This window comes from Rhea americana, unplaced genomic scaffold (assembly GCF_003343005.1).
Source record: "Rhea americana isolate MKP2758 unplaced genomic scaffold, rheAme1 scaffold_4, whole genome shotgun sequence".
Taxonomy (NCBI): Eukaryota; Metazoa; Chordata; class Aves; order Rheiformes; family Rheidae; genus Rhea; species Rhea americana.
The window spans coordinates 348,128-364,412 of NW_028186534.1; the positions used below are offsets into that span (position 1 = coordinate 348,128).

Genomic DNA, 16,285 nt, shown 5'->3' on the forward strand with positions numbered 1-16,285 from the left:
AAGCAGTGAATACAAGCGCAAAGGCTTTACTTCTCTCCAGCAGAAGGAGCCTGGCTTGGCCAGCATGAGCTTGGTTTCAGAGACGCGTCTGGCTTCTTCAGACCTTTCTGCACCTGAATAGCTTTACACTCTGTCCTTGAGTAATTAAAGATGAAACCAAGCCTTTGTAGCTAAATGCAAACTGCTTTGCCTACAGAAATGAATCCCCACTCAATGGAAAGTTCATGCACAGAGATGGTCAAAGCTGCTCTTTTAAAAATACGCCCCAACTTAACAAGCCTCACATTCAGGATGTCCATCACAGGTCCTCACCATGACTTCCAGTGAGTGCTCCCATCTCCCTGCTCTTTCTGTGGATATCATAGGGACTTGGCGGGCAGGGCAGTCAAACAGCCACAGGCACCCAGTGAGGGAAGCACACTTGATTAGCACAGCTAAAACCATTGCTTCAGAGCGTGCACACTTTCTGTTCGATCGCCTAACGCAGAGTCCTCCTGTGAATGTGCCAACGTCCATAACGCTGAAAGGGGAGGTCCACAATTTTGTCACAGTCCCATCTCCTTTGGTGCACATCACACATGCAGCAATGTGCTTCCCTGCCCTGTAGGTCTCTGCAGGCAGACAGGACTGTGGTCACACGGTTCCCGGTTCCCGTATGTATCTGTGTGAGAAATAGGTGGGTGTTGCTATGCTCATTTTAGATATGCTGCTGTGTGGAAAATTGCTTGAAAACTCAGCCCTGTGTGTTGAGAATTAACAGATTTTCACACTGCTCCCATGCCTGTGTCACTGAGACTGAGTGCAATATTCAAACCGTCTCTAGTTTCCACTCTATAGCGGATTTTGTTTCATTGCCCAGTGATCTCTGTGGCTGAGCGCTGGGACACAGCCTAGCTGCCCACAGTCCTTGCAAAGCAACATTCACCTGACCATGCTCACCTGTAGGCTGACMGTACCGTATACAACGCCCTGGTCTGTGTGGCGTGAAGGGTGTGCACAAATGCCTTGGGAAAGGTCTGTGCTGACCTGCCCAGTCCAGCTCCTTGCACTTTGCAGCTACTCATAGCACCCTCCTTTTCCCTCCAAATTTCCAAAGGGCGAGCTGCCTTTCCAGCACCTGCAGCTTTCAGAAAGCAAGTTCTGGCTGCTGATTTCCTCTTGTCATTGCAAGGCTCCCTTCCCCATGAACCCACTGCCCAAGCTTCCAGTTCCTCGGATGCTTTAAATGGCAGCCTTGGAGTATGCCCAGCACTCCTCTTGAGAAGCGCATCCTCCTTGGATGGCAATACTTCTCCATTTGGAGAAATTCCTTATTGTGCCTGGATATCTCTGACTCCCCTTTGGTCCCTGCTAAGCCTGTGAGTACAGCACAAACAGAGCTCCAGTCGCCAATTATTCAACTGTGAAAATAATGAGTAACAACTAGAACATGTCAAGAGATGGGTAAGAGACAAAGATAGACACAGGCACAAGTCTCCTGTAACCTGCTACATCCCAAAATGAAGATGTGAATTCTCTGCAGCGTATTTCAAAGGACCCAAAGCCCATTATGAGAAACAATCAACAGCAGATTTTAATAGATGCATTTTGCACTCAGCTGTCACCATCTGTGTTTCCCCATTAGAAATGCAGAATGAATGAGCTCCACAATTACAGCTGTGRGGGCCTGGGAGGCCTGGCACAGCTCTGCTTGCAGTCATCCCTTCTTACCTCCTTGGAAAGGTCCGTCTCCCCAGCGTGGCCAGTCACTGCTGAGGCCAGTGGTGCACTGCTGGTGACACTGTATCCCATCCCCTACACAGAGAGGATGCACCATTCCCAGGTACCAGAGCATCATTCTCGAATCTCTGCCTGGGCTGGTCTGAGGTGTGCAGGGTTGGGACCTTCAGCAGGTTGTGAGCAGCCCCATGTCAGGGCACTGGAGATAGGGGTGCCCAGACATTCTCATGCAGATCATGCACCTTGGCACCAGGCACTCTCAGGTAAGATATGATGCATGCTCCCAGCACATCAGACCTCAGAGGGCTTCTGTGCATGCTTCCTTGAACAGGYAGGTGAAGCCGCAAAGGGAGAATACAGGGCTGCCTGGAGGAAGAGGTGCCTTTTCCTTCAGTATAAAGGCTGGAGTAAGGAGCCTGACCGTAGCATGGCCTCGGCTCCCCGCAATAACCCTGTACTAGACAGGGTGGCAGGATGCCCCACAAGACTGCCACATGCCAACCTGCTGATACCCTGGGCTTAGTGTTCCTGGACTTGGTCTCTAGTGGTCTCAGCCTGGCAACATCCTGATCTGCAGGTTGCTCCCAAGCCTCCAGCAAACTGGGAGAAAGAAATTTTAAATAAAATACTATTAGGCTCAAACTGAAGAAAAGCACAGCTTTTTCTCACTGAAACATGCCTTCCCCCCCAAGGTGTGAGGTTTTGGGTTTTGTTTTAAACTCCTTTCAAGGGGATCGGAGGAAGCTGAGGGTGACAGCAACCCAGAGCTCCTGCTGACCAGCTGGTCCAGGACTAGGCATCCCCCATGGGCTGTTCACTTGACTGACCCAGCTCAATGCCCGGTGACAGCTCCACGGCCGGTGCATCCCTTCCTAGAGCTCTGCCCAGAAAGGGGGACTGAGCTGGAGGAGTCTGGCAGGAAGTGCAAACCCACAAGCTGGCAGGATAATTACTTTTTTAATCAAGTCTTTTCAAAACATCTAATTTTATTACTTTATTCTTCCATTTCAATAGCAGAACGATTAAGATGGAATCTTAAAGGAATTCTTCACAACAGTAATAATGTCTCTTATCGCAAGAGGCAGTCTCTGTCTGCTCCATCCTGCAAATTCATGGCATTTGAATATTAAATATATTCGATATATCAAAAAACTCCATTTCATTCCAGAAAAATAATAAAGAGAAACCTCACATAATATAAAATTTCCCTTCTCTCTACTGAAAAAAAACCACAGAAAGCACCCAGATCTTTTCCCCTTGAAACTGGCTTGCAGAAGGGAGCGGGAAGGGGCAGCAGTGCAAGCCTGGGATGCCTCTGCGCTGCGGGCGATGGCTCTCGGGACTGACCTGCCGGGAGCCAGGCAGGAGGGCTGCTGGGGATCCCGCCGGTGGCAGGCAGGCCGGGGACTGGTTTGGGTGAGGAAATGAAGTATCGTTCTCTGCTGCTTCAATCCCACCCAAGATGGGCTGCTTGGGCTGGAGGAGCTATCAGGGCTGGTGGCTCTGGCGGGATGGCCTGGAGAAGCCACGCTCCCGCTCTTCCCATCGCGGGATTTCCCCGGCTGTGGCACTGTTACTACTTGGGCCATGTCCCTGCTGTCATCATCCTCCCACCCTGCTGCGGTACCTGCTTCACTGGTCCGTGGTAGCTCCAACTGCTGCCAACGCGTTCCTGCAGAGTGGCCGGAAACGGGAGACTTTCCCAATGCTCTGCCTCCTCCAACCAGAGCAGAATTGACTGGAGTAACCAAAAAGAGTCTTACCAGCCTGGGAGCCCACCRGCCATTTCAGGGTTGCCCGTATTCACACTTGTTTTGAGCATAAGAACAGAAAACGGTGTCGCCTCGATACGAGGATCACCAGTATGTTCCTAAATAATGCTGGACCTGTTTGCATCTTGATTGCTCTCCAGGATGGTAACCAGTGCACAGAGGAGTGTGAGTGGACTGGGAAGGAGAGAACCTCTTGCAGAGAAGGAGAAATGCCTTTGCTGTGTGAATGTGGCTTGTTATGACCGCACCGCGCTAAGMTCACCTTCCAGAGCGCAGGCTGCTGGGCAGACTAAATGGAAGGGAAAAAAAAGAGCTTAGCTTTAAAAAATGCACATGGAAATAAGATAAAATGTTGGAAATAAACACAGATGACCCTGAGCTAGTTTCTCATTCCAAAAGCATGCATGCAATTTCCTAGGTTGTTTTGTTTTACTTTGCTTTGCTTTTTAAAGGAAAGAGGTAAAAACAAATTCTCTTGTGTCAAACATCCTTTGAAAGATTTCCCTTCCTGCCCTGATTCTGTCTGGATCTGCCTCAGAAACTGCCATGTGGCAGTCCCAGGGCTGCCCCCGGACAAGACCCATGTCTCCTTCACCTGGTGCCTCCGAGCATCCTGCACAYCCGTGCAAAGGCTGGGGCGAAAGGCTCCTGCCCTGCCGCGGTTGGGTTGTTCACTGCTGGTGCAAAGGTTGCTTGCGGAGGGTAACTGGGCTTGGAGGGCTGCTCCGAGGGACAGACCRGCAGCACCTCGTCCCAGCCTGGTGGAAGGAGACCAGCAGTGCCGCTGGCTGCAGTGCCTCTCGGGCAGCGTCGAGGCTCTGACAGCTCTCAGGGCTGCGTGGCGAAGGGCTGTCTGGAGAGCGTGGCACCCCCCATCCATCACCGAGCGCAGCGACGTGGGGGATTGCATGCTCTCCTCTTTGGGAAGTGTTTTGCAGGCCACACACGCCTTGCTCAGTCCTTTCTCCCCGGTGTGCCTGGCACTCCCCATGTGAGTCCCCGGGGACACRTGCGCTGCCTCACTGGAGCAAGCCACCACCATCTTCGAGACCCAACTCCAGAGGCCCAAAGGACAGTTTCAGCCCAAGCCTCAGGGAAAGGCCATGGGGAACAGCAGGTTAGTTGTCGCCAGTGATTTAGACACTTGCTGTCTGTGATTTCATGCCTTTCCTGAGTTTTTCGTTGCTCTGGACAGCAGCAGAGGCAGCTGGCCTAGGGACTGCCCTGGCATCAGGGCTCTTGCCATTAGACCCCTCGGGCACTGCTAGGTGCAGGTGTGACAGACAGCCATGGAGGCCTTTTCCAAAGCCCAGGAACGCCCAGCTATTTGGAAATAACCAGGATTAAGGACCTAATAYTCTTGATGGGTCAGAATAGGCCAGACGTTAGAGTGCTAGAACAATCCTCAAGARACCAATGATCTGCTATGAACAGGTCAACCTTGAGGCATTTGCATAGTGTTGTCGTGCCTCAGTTTCCCCATCAGCAAGATGGCGACAGCGGGGCTGCATGTCTGCACCGGGACGTAAAGCAACCTGGCATCCAGTCCTGCAGGGTGGCCAGGCAACACAGCAGCTGGGTCTGTTGGGGGCATTTTCAATCCTCCCTCAGGCATCACCTGCCTGGATTGTTTGCAGGACTTTTAAAACCAAAACCAGCCGTGCGACTGGAAACTTGTGGGTGCCCATTGGGGCTACGGATGGACGTTTGCCACTGATCTCCAAAACCCTCACCATACACAGCATGAACGTTCAAGGCATGATTATCTGGTAAGAAATAACCCCCTTTAAGCAGTTAACAGAACAAGCTGCCTACAACAGCATTTAGTTCTTAAGGTGAGCCTTGAATCTGGATCAGTTGTCTAATGATATAATTCTCTATTCTGTAATATTCTGTAACGGTTTCCTCTCTGCATCGATACTGCCTTAAGATGAGAAATTTTAAATTGATGTCTATCTCTAATAGACTTTCCTCCAGCTCCTCTCACACTAGCTGCCTGAGCTGCTGGTTGCAGATTAAAATCTACTCGAGTCTGCCCAGCAGTAGTTCATCAATGACAGTTGTTTCATTAGTTGATGAAAACCTGCTTAAAAATAAATTCTAATTAAACTAGAAACTGAAATCATATATTTTTGGAGCACAGATCGCTCCTATTTTGGTGGCACTCTCTTCTCTGCGCTTTCCTTCCAGACCTGTTATTACTCAGTCCCCCGCCTTGTCACTGTAGATGTGGTATCAGACGACACTAAATAAATAGCGCTTTCATTAAAGTCTTTGGCAATCCGGCAACAGATTGAATTATTCGTTCCTCGAGGTTCCCTGTGCACATGAGCAAGAGGAGGAAAAGAAAGAGAGAAAAAAGCACAACCTGCTTCAGCATCAAGGGACCGGCACACTCCCACCCTGGGCAAAACCAGAGCCATGGGGGAGCTGGGGCTGTCTGAGGAGTTAAAGGAACAAAGTTCCTTGGAAATTCGCCTCGTGTTCGCTGCCTGGTGAGCTGAGTGACAGCTTAGCTGGGTCTGTGCTTTCCCCAGATCTGTGTGGGCTGCAGCAGCACCAAAGTAGATGGGATCATAGGAAACCTCAGGTCTTTTTTGACCAGGCTCCTGGGTGAGGATGTCTCCTCTCTCCTCCGTGATGGGTGCAGACGGGGATTGCCTGCAAGTCTTTTAAAGAGATTTCTATGGAGGATCCAAGACTGGCTGCTGCGGGAGTTCACGCGTTCAGGAGTGTGGGGTGCCCCCCAGAGACCCTGGTGGTGAGAAGGCTCAGATGCACAAACGCACTTGCGCATCTCTGCCTGGGAAGGTGATTGCAACTGTTGCTACAGTTAACATGGATTTGCACCTCGCCTGGGCTTCCTGCACTCTCAGGACAGGTAACATGCACCACACGCAGCTCCCAGCAGCAGGAGCTGCAGCTGGGCCGGTGTGTGTGGCAGTGGCTGCAGAAAGCCCAGTGCCCTACTTCTCTGCTGGCTTMTGACTCTGGGAATATCTCAAGGGCTTGCTGCCTAGCGCCACACAGGAGCTTTTAGAGAAAAATATTGCATTTTTTCAATTAAAAAAATGCAGATTTGGGGCAGTAAAAAAGATGGAAACAGAAAAATAACATCTCCAAGAGGAAAATCTTTCTGAAGTCAGCCAGCTATGTTTTTTTAAGGAAATGTCTCCAGTTTTTATTTCAAATTTCTTCTCCTGGTTCCTCAGTTTGAGCTGTAGGAGTGAGATGATGCTCATGTACAGAGTGGGTTTTGTCCTTTAGCTGCATTGGTGTCACTGTCCCGAAGGAGATGGTGCAATGTGCGGGGATTTGACTGATGGACACGTCTATGCACAGCACATGAGAACATCCGCTGTTGCCAGAAATGTCCTTTGAAGCTCATTCTTATTGATTTAATCATTTGTATTGTATAAGTGAAATGTAATTCCTCAGTTTGCAATTCATGCAAACAGATGGATGGACACTTGTGTGTGTGCACCCATGGCTTGTGATCTCTGTGGTGTGTTGCAAGGTGCCTGCTGCCTGGCCTCATGATTTCACCCGCCTCCCTTGGACAAGAAAGGCCAGCTCCGACCCTGGTCTCACCTTGCTTCAGGACACACTAGATGCCCCAGAGCAGGTATGTAGCACTTTGTGCAGCCAGTGACGTGGTGAATACACAGCACCACACTGAGCAGGCAAACGGGTCATAGATAAAAAAAAAAAATCAGGAGTACTTGATGCAGGTGGACTTGTGCTACAAGGACCTCTCCACTGGGAGGTCTCTCAGGGAAAGAGCTGGAGGGAGCTGCCAGGTCTGCTCGTGTCCGCCTCTCTCCTGCATTGCCTACATGCTAGTCAGCTCCTGGCTCTTCTCTTCCTTGCCAGCACCCTTCATCCCTACACCCTTCATCCATCCCTCTCACACGTGCCTAGGTTGCAGSAATGAGCTGGGACAGAGCCTTGCTGCTGGTTTTATAATAGGCCTGTGTTCCAGCAGCGCATGATTTTAGAAATGCAAATAGGTTGGTTTGCAGGTTTTCAGACAGGTGCTGGAGAGAGAGAGAGAGAAAGAGAGAGAGAGGGAGGGAGAGAGAGGTGCTCTGATTTTATCCAAACCAGTTTTCCTGCTCTGGCTAATACAGCACGTAGCTACTCAGCCTCAGGAACATGATTCTGCTTAAAGCACAGGATCATGTTGTAGCTACTTCTTATTTACCAGACTGGAAAGTTACATTAAGAAGTTATCACTTATCTTGCAGGAGAACAGATTAAGAGTGAAGGACCATTCACTGGTTTGCATACAGCTGCACTTCCCAGGTTGCTAAAAAGACAATTGATGTACCAGTTCAGGAAGAAATATGATTTTCATTATGATATGCAGGCATCAGGGATTGTATTCTAATGGTCCCCTGTCACCACTGAAGAGCAAAATGGTCTGTGACCACTGTAATGGAAAAAAGGTTACTCTGGTATTTTGCATAGCAAGGAGGGGTTTTGTTATTTTCTTGTAACATTTTGATGGCAGTATTAAAGGGACTGGTACCTTCTTTTCTTTTCTAGAAAAATAAATTTTAGTCTCAAAGTGAGAAACTTGTCTCCCTACTCACAGACAGTATATATGTATATAAATATACTCGTGGTGTTTTTAAATTTGAAATTAACCTTTTAGTCAACTATAAAATAAAACAGTGGGTCACATTTCCAGCAGTCTAGGCAKGCGCCTGAGGACCTGCTTTCCGTGCACACTTGTTTGGGCAGGCAAAATACGATGATTGCATGGAGATACCTGATGGCACCTCCCTTTGGGGATCCCTTGGTACCCAGCTRCTACTTCAAAGCTTTTCTGCGAGGCCTTTGGTGCCTGTGGGCTTAATGCAGCTGTGTCCTTGCACCATGGCACAGAGGGTCACTAGCACTGACCATGGCTCGTGGCTGCGCGAGGGTCAGCAGGTCTACGCCCCCCAAAGAGGCGAGTCTTTGCCCTTCAAGCTGGCACTCTCTGGCTCTCCATCAGAGCAGGGCAGGAAGGCTGCTGTTCCCCTCGCTGCCGTTTGCTTTCCCCCCTCAGCTAGGCCAGCTCTCCAAAGCTCAGGAGATGCTATAAGCCTTCTTCAGTTCAGGCAGCACAACTCACAGAAATGCTACATCCACACCACTGATTACCCCCTTCCTCCTCCATCCGGCAGGACTGTCAGGCTGGAAGGGGCTGCCCTGGTCACGAAGCCCAGTGCTTTGCGAAAGGAGGTAGAACCATGATGGTAGTCAGGTTTAGAAGAGCCCAGAGTCCACGCAATCACCAAAGGCTGGAAAGTCTTTCTCATGCCTCCCAGCTGTCTGAAGACCTGCAGGAAAGTGTCAAAAAGTAAAACTTTATGTTTGAGTTTAACTGGTGTTTCCCTGCCCTGCACTGTGAGAGGGAACAGGTTTCATTCCCAGGGATTACATCCACAGTGAGCGACCACGAGGACGACAGACCCCAGATCCTCACTGGCATGGGCAAGCAGATTTCAGTCCCCTGACGCTTCCCTCTTCTCTCCCCACAGCAGTGCATCACAGAAGCTCACATACCCAGGTCACGTTAGACCAGACAGTTCACCAGGAGTGGGCTTTGATATGTGTTTGATTGCATTAAGTGGGATCCCCCATCCCCCTGTTTATGTGTTACTGGGTGGATCCCAGAACCAGCCGGTCTAGAGATACTGATGCACAGATGGCTCACRCCCCCCATGCGAACCATTAGCAATATTTGAATATCGCCTATTACTCACAAATTATTCAAGAACTATTCTTAGAGGGGAAAAAAATCTCAACTACATTTGTGAATTACAGAAATTCTTAATAATTGATAAATTAAAGAATTTCACTACCAACKTCAGAATAACAGCACAAAAGATATGAAAAATGTAGCAGGTAAGTGATTTGCTGTGATTTTTTCTCCTGTTTAATTACTTGACTGCTGTAAAAACTAAACCAAGTTTCAAAGATAACTCAAATTCCCTCATCACCAGACAACATGCAGCCCTTCCCATCTTGTGAACTTTCAGACAGCTGGGCTGAGCAGCTTTCCTTTAAACCCACCTAAGTTAAAGACAAACAATTAAGGGCCATTGATCTGTAGCTGCRGAGCCTCCTGTTTAAACTCAGGGAGATGGAAGAAGCATAAAGCTAGTGCATAGGATTTTCTTTGCATTGCTTAGATTAAAGGACATCAGGATGAGTGGTTTGTGTGATGATCAAAAGATTTAATACACACTGCACCTGTCACAGGTACGAGCTCAATTCCTTATAGATAAAAACAGAGTGGAGCTGGCATAGCATGMGAGAGTTACAGTAAAGGACGTGCAGGGAGTATATTTAAAGCAGGCTGCATGAATATAGGATTAAATGCTAGTATTATATGATAAAATGCTAATTTTCCTTAATTAGGCCATTTCTAGCATAAAGTTCCCGTTGATCAGAGAATTCTCTAGCAGATAAAGAGGGAGATAAGGAATCATCTTCACAGAAAGATGAGAGAATTTCTAAATACTGATTTGGGGGAAAAAAAGTAAGTGGCCAAAACTCAGTGCTGTTTGCGCTGAGGCTCTTTGGCCTGACCAGAGTAGTGTGTAAATGGGAAGCTTGTGCTGCCTTTCTCATCTCCATTTGCTWTTTTACTTTTCCTCCAGAAACTTTGACTCACCCATGGGAATGTGGAGGCCCTCCAATTTCACCAGTCCTAAAATCAGACAGAAAATCCAGAAAGTGGTGGGAGAAGCCCTGTGCTGGGACACACCAGCGCTGATGCTCTGCCTGCGGCTGATGGTGAAGTGCATTTCCACAGTCATCACTGATGTTTCATAAGACCTGAACTCAGCTCAAGAGATTGTCAGCTCAGCTCAAGAGGTTGTCATATATTCCTAGAGGGTCCTGGAGGGTCCCTTTATMATTTTTAACAGTTAAACAAACTCATGCCCTGAAGTCCCCCCTCTGTAGCCTGAGAAGCTCTTTGGTACCCAGGTTTAGGAAAACCTGGTGTCGTATCTGCAATAAGCCCCAGTCTGAGAAGTGATCTGTGCAGTGGGGAGAGAAACTCGAAGCAGCGAGGGGGTAGGAAGGGCTGAGCAAAGTGGGGTGCTGGTGGAAGGGAACTTGGGAGCTCAGCAAAGCAAACCCCATGCATTGAACCACCTGGCAACTGCCTCTTTTGCCGCGCAGTTTTAACTGCCATCTGCTACAGTTTGGCTGGAATTGGCGCAGCTGGAGCCTAAAAATTTCCCATCCTGAGAAAAAGCCCTGAAAGCTGTAATATGAATAGTGAATCTCTCTAAAAAAGAATCCTTTGTTAAGTTATCTTCTAATGCTAAATTTACATTTCTACATGCTCACAGGAAGTTAAAAATAAATAAATATAACAATTAGCAATTAAACAATGCCCAGATAAAGATGAATTTGACAGGATGCTAAGGAACAGGCAGTTGGGTGATGCTAATTTTGTGATATCATTGCTTTTTATAATACTTCATTCTCATTACACATGTCACACCAGTCTCACTGGCCTGTCACACTCCCATTCCCAGTATATGTCAAGAGGCACTAAGGAGACGAGAAAGGACTGCTGAAGACAAGACCAGGTGCAGRTGCAGTGCCCTGTTCTCAAACTATGGCCAGTGTTTTCCTTTTCTACTCAAGGACACTTAAGGCAGCTCCAAACTTTTAGTCTCTCTAAAAATTAACTCCTTAACTTCCAAATCTTTGCTTTCATTCAAATTAGACCTGGACGTAAAACTCTTTTTAAAAGAGAGCAAGTCTGAACCCATCCTGAAAAGGATGGAGAAATGGGCTGTCTGGGACACAGGACAAAGCAGAAGAGGCCCCATGCTGCTCTGGCCTGGCATCAAGTAGGCAATCCTGATGTGCTCTCCGTACCTRCCTGGACCATCCTATGTTGTTATCACCTTGTCCACAAGCACCCCAGCTGCCCTGGGGGAGATGCAGTGCCCACCGAGACAATGCCCATGCTTGGATTTTCAAAGCAACCCGGAGGAGCACATGGCCCAAAGCCTTTTGGAAAACGCAGAAGCAGCCAGTGAARGAAAGTCTGGATATTAGATGAGTTGACTTTTGTTCACCTAGTGGGGATCAACCTGTTTGGATAAAGAAAGATCTAACCCTGACTGTAACTTGTCCTTCCATGCCATTTATGAATATGCCTATGTCCCCTCTGCCAGTCGTTCACCTTTGAACTCTGCTTTATACCTTGCCTCCATTCAAGAGAGGAACCCGTTGAAGAAAGATAATCCTTCCATGAGTCCAGGTTTCATTGCTCTTCTGATGTGACTCTAAAGGAGGTGAAAGATGCTGCCATTGTCACCTTGGCAGGATGTCACCATCATTGCTTGTTGTACCGAGCCAGCCTGGTGCAGAAAGCATGGTACAGTGCAAACTTCAAGAGGATCATCTAAGCAGTAATATATTCCTCACACCGGACAGTGACTGCTCCACACATGGGTGTACAGAAGATGGCCTAAGGGCAACCTCTGTGCGTAAGAGCACACATTAACTACTCTCTGCTGCAGCCACGAACACTATTTCTGTTCCCGAGACATGGACCCTAGTTCAATAGGTGGCTGATCCATAACCCACTGCAATAAACAGGCTTCTTAATTCTGATTTCAGTAAGTGCTTCACCGAAGAACTGAATTTCAGGCAGGACTCCAATATAYAGGACTTGACAATCTGATCAACATACCCTGGAGACGTGTCTCTTTAAACCTCTGCAATGGCCAGATAATTTCTTCCTGGGTTTGGCCTCAAGAAAGCAAGTTCACAGCATCTTTCACTCCTTCCTTCCCACTGTCGTTCATAGGCAGCACAGAAATAGCTGCTTCTCTGCCCACCCTTTATAAGTTCCTAAGCATGGTATTTTCACTGCTTGAGCTGGCTGGGAGGCAAGAATCATGAAGAGCCACGACATGCTACTGGAAAATGAAGTGATCTCAAGGCTGAGCTTGGAAAGGGTTATTCTTCATAGAGGAAAAAGAATATTTAAGATGGTAGAATTYCCTTTGATAGGGTTGTCTTTTAATTACCCTGTGGAATGATAAAATCCCAGCACTGAAAATGTGTCTTTACAAATCTCTAGCTGGAGTAATTAGTCCCGTGCCTGGCTCTCCTGAGAGATTATTGCTGCCTTCTTTTCAGATTACTTACCCAAATAGAAGTGGAATCATTGCTGTGTTTGACAGTGAGATATAAAATATCAGATAAAGCTGTTAAAATACTGTTTCACACGATGGGTTTCTGCACAGTAAGGAAGCATCTGCTCCTTCAATACCAGCAGCGGAGCTGAGCAAAAAAAATTCACAACTGAAGGATGAGATAATGAATCTCACTTCTTTTTTTCTGTTCCTGGTCATTCCTGAAAAGATCCAAGTAGGCAAGAATTTCGTCATTATTCAAATGACTCAAATCACATTGTTTGCAACTTGTGTCTTTTTTAGGGCATGTACTCGGTGATAGAGTTATAGGTCTGATGTGTTCTCTACTATGATCTGAGCAACTCAGCTGGAAATACTTACACGACAAAGGCAAAGTTATTCAACAGTGTCATAGAATTCTGAACTATCCAGGCCTTGTAGCACTGTGCAGAGGTATCAGATAGAGATCTCGTGTTGTCCTTTATGTACATATATATATTTAGCTTATAGGGCAGGTAAAATCGAGATAGTCCCTCCCTCCTCTTATATATATATGCTGGTATGAGCTCAGAAGGAAGTTTCTCATTAGATATGGTATAGATCTATGGTGATCTTTCACTTAGAGATGTTACAATTGCTATTTATTACTTTTTGTAAAAAAATCTTGCTTTGGGAATTAAAGTGCTTGCTGCATTGTGTCAGGCTATTAAGCTTAYAGTGCTCAAAAATGCATTACCAACAATTCTCATTCGGTGCTGAGCTGTTGTACAAATTGCACCCTTGTTACTTCATTCTTCTCTCACCCACAGGACAAATTTATACTCATGCATAAGTGCTTTGCAGGCCTGGTGTAACTGATCTGGTAGCTGCAGGGGCAGAGTGTACAGATACGCTGTCACAACAGCAGCTCCATCAGGGAAGCAGTGTTTCCAGCCTTACTTCCTTGATAGTTTGTTCAAAGAAGTCTTCCTTGCCATCTCAAATAAATGTTTTGGGGTAATTTTCACTGCTTCCAAGACTAGATTGGTGCCTCACTGATTTCTAAGGTAATCCAGTATCACAGCAGAGCCATCCTCTGGGTCATTAGAGAGGTGAAGAGAGCTTAGGCAGCTCACTGCGATGAARAACCTTCTATCTTGTCCCTAGGGAAATTAAAACCATTCTAACACCTTCCAAGAAAGAACATTTTGAAACACTAGTCCCAGCCAAAGGATGGCTGGGTAAGAGGAGCAATCCCACTTTGCAGCACAAGTCACAGGCTGTGATCACAACTCACCAGCACTGCCACACATCCCTGGTATTTCCCCTAGTTTGGGAGTTTCAGACTCTGACCCGTCCTTGTTCCCATCCTTCTCCGTTCCTGTCTGCTCCTGCCTTGTCCCATCCCACATGTGCCACAAGCTTTTCCCATGACCTTGTCTCTGGTCATCTGAGTTCCTCTGTTTCCCATTGTCTATTTGGCCATGGTCAGGTCTCATGATACTAGGATAGCTTTCCTAGATGGTTGAGAACCCAAGCTGTAAAGGGATAGTTGCTGGCTGGTTCATGAAACCAGCGACTGAGAGTAGTAGAACTATCTGGGTCAGAAGGTTCCTCTGAAGGTCTATGGTCCAACCTCTTGCTCCAAAGAGGTCTAGTTGGAACAGGTTTCTTTGGGCTTGTCTACTTGAGTTTTGAATATCTCCAAGAACAGAGACCCCACAACTTCTCTGACCCCCATTCCAGTGTTTCATCGCCCACCTGGTGATAAACTTATTCTTTATACCTAATGAGAACTTCTCTTTCTCCAACTTGTGTCTGTTGCCTCTCATCCTTCCACTGCACACCTCAGAGAAAAAAGCCTGACTCCTTCTCTACACCTTCTCATCAGGTGGTTGAAGAAAGCAATTAGTTTTATCTTTTGTCTTCTCTTCTCCAGGCTGAAGAGACCCAGCATTCAGGGTCCATGRTATGCTCCACTCCTGACCATCCTGGTGGCCTCCACTGGACTTGCAGGTCATTATTTTTCTTTAAGGGAGCCTAAAAACAGGYATGGTATTAAATACACTTCTTCCCACACCGGGAGTCGAACCCGGGCTGCCTGGGTGAAAACCAGGAATCCTAACCGCTAGACCATGTGGGACCACATGTCTGTGGGTGGCAGTTACTTGATTCTGGATTTGCATAGACAGACAGCCCCTGCTCCTTGGCAAGGCCCTAGGCCCTGTAGAATGATCCTGTGGTTTTCTTTACTGGTATATCCCAAAGCTTAGCAGAGGAAAAAACAGCAAARTAAAAMATGCGATRGTCTGAGCTCCGTGACTCTGCTGAAACTCTGCTTTGACTCTCTCTGCAGCTCCACTGAAGCCAGTGGAGTTAGTGTATTCCCACAGCAGGATACACAGGAGTAGGATTAGCCGCAAGCCCCATCCCACAGGTCTGCTGCTCACTCATTTGGGCACTCCTAGAGCACAATCCCCCTGGCTCTGSCCACACATGGGTCCTTGCACCCGTCTCCACAGGGAATTCTGCCACTGCAGTGCTGAAAGCAAGGTCACACCCAAGCCAACTAGACATTATTAACCRATAATTAGTGACAGAGCATTGCAGGAGCTAATTCCACACGGCATGAAGGCATGCACTCAAGCCATTTCCCTTTTATTTTATTTGATTGCATTTTTTGTTTTTGCATGATTCGCTACAGTAAGTAGCTCATAATTAACAGAGGATGAATAATATTTCTGCCACTCTGCGTATTAAGTTTTCTCACAACAAATGAAAACATAATTGCCATTACACAGCACCCTTATCTGAGGAAACACGCTGCAGTTGGAATGATGGAGATTTACTGATAGGCACACACTTCTTCAGCTACTTAGAGATGAAAACAAAACATTTGTGACTGATGGGATGTAGCTGCTCAGCATAATGAACCAACTTCTTACAGCGCTTCCCAGAAATGATCTCCACCATTGGTTTACAGCTGGAAAGACAGGAGATATCTCAATTAGTTCYGCAGTATGAGGGCTTCTGTGGAGTGAAAGGTTGGGACGAGGACATCTSGTAGCCAATATATGGGATGTGATCCCTCCTTCCCTATCCAAGGAAGTCCCCAAAACTGATAATGTGAGGCAGGTCTGAGCAGCTTCCCAGAACTCTTGGCACATCTTTGAGGTGTCACGAGAGCCAGGACAGATGAAGCAGTYACAAATGCTGGTAAGAGCAGACATTCCCCAGGCGGAAAATGAGCCAGAGGGCYCAGTTCAATGCAGTGGGGCTGTCAGCTTGCATGGTTGCCTTGGGGCTCTCCACCAGGTCTGGGACAGGGAAGYGGGAGAGGAACCAGGCCCTCCGAAGCAAGGATGGGGAGCATACTTCCAGAACAATACTAATACCCCATCACATGCCCACAGTCAGCAGCTCCTGGAGGACATTCAGAAAGTGTGATTGGAAAACCTTTCTTCTCCCAATAGAATATTTTTCATTTTCAGCAAAAATAAATAAAAAACCTAGATTTTTTAATCCCAAGAGCTTGACTAGTGCTTCCAAAGCACTTACTGCAAAGGCATCTAATCAGATCAGGGACCTCTCCCAGGCAGGTTTTGCTTTGGGGGAGGTGAGTGCATGGGTGTTTGTTTTCCCAGTGAG

The 16,285-nt window shown here is 47.4% G+C and overlaps 1 non-coding gene across 1 annotated transcript; it reads right to left on the bottom strand.

Moving 5' to 3' along the window:
• Positions 1-14,708: 14,708 nt before the first annotated feature.
• On the bottom strand, positions 14,709-14,780 carry TRNAE-UUC (transfer RNA glutamic acid (anticodon UUC)). The gene has a single exon. It is a non-coding gene; the product is annotated as a tRNA-Glu (tRNA).
• Between the last annotated feature and the right edge of the window lie 1,505 nt (positions 14,781-16,285).